The 2500-nt window shown below is 43.6% G+C and overlaps 1 protein-coding gene across 4 annotated transcripts in view; it reads right to left on the bottom strand.

Annotated features, from left to right (window-relative positions):
- The window catches only part of LOC132103851 (ras/Rap GTPase-activating protein SynGAP-like), a 59511-nt gene that overhangs the window by 42724 nt on the left and 14287 nt on the right, over positions 1–2500 (bottom strand). Inside the window, exon 1 of one of the 4 annotated variants that reach the window (XM_059508904.1) lies at positions 1592–1864. The exons of the other annotated variants lie outside the window; for them this stretch is intronic. The gene's annotated coding sequence lies outside the window, so the exon portion shown is untranslated. Of the gene's footprint in view, positions 1–1591; positions 1865–2500 lie in introns of those variants that run through there. 4 annotated transcript variants of the gene reach the window in all.

Genomic DNA, 2500 nt, shown 5'->3' with positions numbered 1-2500 from the left:
TCAGAGCTCCTCAATCATGTGTGCTGCAGAACAGACCATAATATCACCCAGACTGACCCTAGCAACAACACAGCAAACACCGTTCACAATTCCTGCATGTAAGGATCCAGTTTAATTCAATAACAGCGCTCTCATTAATCACAGGAATGTTTAACACATTGCACCATATTTAAACCCACGGCAGAAAATGTCCAAAAAAGTGTGCGGATTCTGTGTGGGCCGATGGAGAAGTGTTTTCGGCAGAGATCCACAAGCTACAGTAGATATGCTGGGAATTAAAGACTAGCAAACCCAGCTACCTTCACAACATGTATACAGTGCCTATTTTTTATAAAATAGTATGTAAAACAGTATGCATGCCATCTAAATCCAAATATACTTTATTTGCCATGTACTACTTTTATAAAATATATAAAACAGTATGCATTATGCATAGCATCTTAATCTTGTAAATATGCATGGTACACTCCGTACTACTTTTATAATAGTATGTGAAACTACACAGTGTGCATATCATCTAAATATGTGTGAATACACATAATATACTGTAGCATTTGTATGTGAAACAATATGTAGTATGCATGATATATTGCATACATGATGCATCGCAAACACACTTTTATAAAATATGTGAAACAGCATGCATACCAACTCCTGACTAAACACAATATGCTGCACACTATTTTTACACAATGCCTTGTGAAACAGTAAGCACAGTGCACAGCAAGACTGCTGTCACCTGAGTTTGTTGCTTTATGTTCAGTGCACATCATCTGGTTAGAATCACAGAAATACAATGTAAATACTTTTTTTCCCTGCTCCATTAATGAGTCACACAAGATATTAATATATCATATTGCATCCAGTTTGTAATGTAATTTCACATTACATTGTATTGTATTGATGTATTGCACTGTGCCATATACAGCAGTTCTTGCAGTGTGCACTGTATGCATACTACACATTTCAGCAAATCCATGCACACAGAGAGTTCAAGTGTGCAGAAACAGCATATGCAGGAGCAGTAGAGCTGTTCAGGCGCGCTCCTGTAAACACACGGTCTGTAGGGGGCAGCAGTGAGCGCGCGCGGGGATAACACTACTGGACATGAGCAGCCCAACTATACATGACACTGGACCCCAAAACATCTCCGTTACTTAGATTGATATTTATACATAATCGAAAAGCTGAATAAACAATCTTTCCAGTGATGTCTGGTTTGTTAGGAGGACAATATTTGAAAATCTGGAATCTGAGAGAGCAAAAAAATCTAAATATTGAGAAAATCATCTTTAAAGTTGTTCAGATGAAGTTCTCAGCAATGCATATTACTAATCAAACATTAAGTTATGATATATTGACGGTAGGAGATTTACTAAATATCTTCAAAGAACATGATCTTTACTTAACATCCTAATGATTTAAAGAAAAATGGATCATTTTGACCCATACACTGTATTGTTGTCTATATATAATCCCTGAAAGCAAACAGTGCATGATTATTTACAGCAGCGTGACTAAAGATCCAGAGATCCAGTCCTCGGGCTGTGACTCACAGAGAAGTGAAGCTCGGGTTTAGTTGAGTTCTTACCGGAGAAGAGAGAGCGCAGGCGTCGGCCTCAGCGCGTCTCTCCGTGCGTCGGTCTCTCCGCTCCAGTAACTAACGTTAACGGTATCATGGAAATGTTCCGAGCGTTCCTCGGGCATCAGTCATACCCTCACTGTCCTCAGATCAGTTCTGTGAGGCGGGAGAATCACGGTCTAACTCTGTCCTCACGCGAGTTGAGTTGGCTGCGGACATGTGCGGTGCTCTTCTTCATCACCGGATCATTATAAATAGCGAGATTCATCGATATCTCGAGCGGTGCTCTCCGCGTCCTGCGCGCGCTGCTCCTCGGTCTTCAGTCTCCGCTCGGCCCGTGCTCGCTCGAGTCTCCGCTGCCGTTTCCAGGGTGACGCGCAGATTCCCGCCGGCGCTCATCGTTGGCTCCGCGGTGAATGCGGCGGCCGCGCGCGCGGCGGGTTTGTCATTTCGCCGACTCGCGAGCGATCTTCATCCCGTTACTCCCGCATCGTCGAAAATAAACGCGATATTCAGCGCGACGGTTAGACGCGAGCCAGGAATGATCCTGCGTGGGCGGACCGCGCGCGCATCCTCCTCCTCATCTTCATCTCACACTGACAGAACAAGAAAAACCATGCAGCGCTACAGCGCGCGTCTGACAGACACACCTGTAATAACGGCCGCGCAGGGTTTAAATTCTAACGTCTTTATCCGTCACGTTTGAAACTTCAGCAACTGCCAGAATTTTAACCGTCGCTCAGGATGAGCGGTGCGCTCCATTCACAACGAACCGAGTTAGATTCCCGCGGAAGATATCGTTTTTTTGTAGCGATCAGGTAAAGTAATCAGTTTGTCAGATGATATTAGTGACGAGTTAGTAGCTTCGCTTCAACGGGTGTACTACTGTACAATCAAAGTTCATTTAAAACGCAAAGA

Source organism: Carassius carassius, chromosome 25 (assembly GCF_963082965.1).
Source record: "Carassius carassius chromosome 25, fCarCar2.1, whole genome shotgun sequence".
Classification (NCBI taxonomy): Eukaryota; Metazoa; Chordata; class Actinopteri; order Cypriniformes; family Cyprinidae; genus Carassius; species Carassius carassius.
This window is presented reverse-complemented; position numbering and strand designations above follow the sequence as displayed.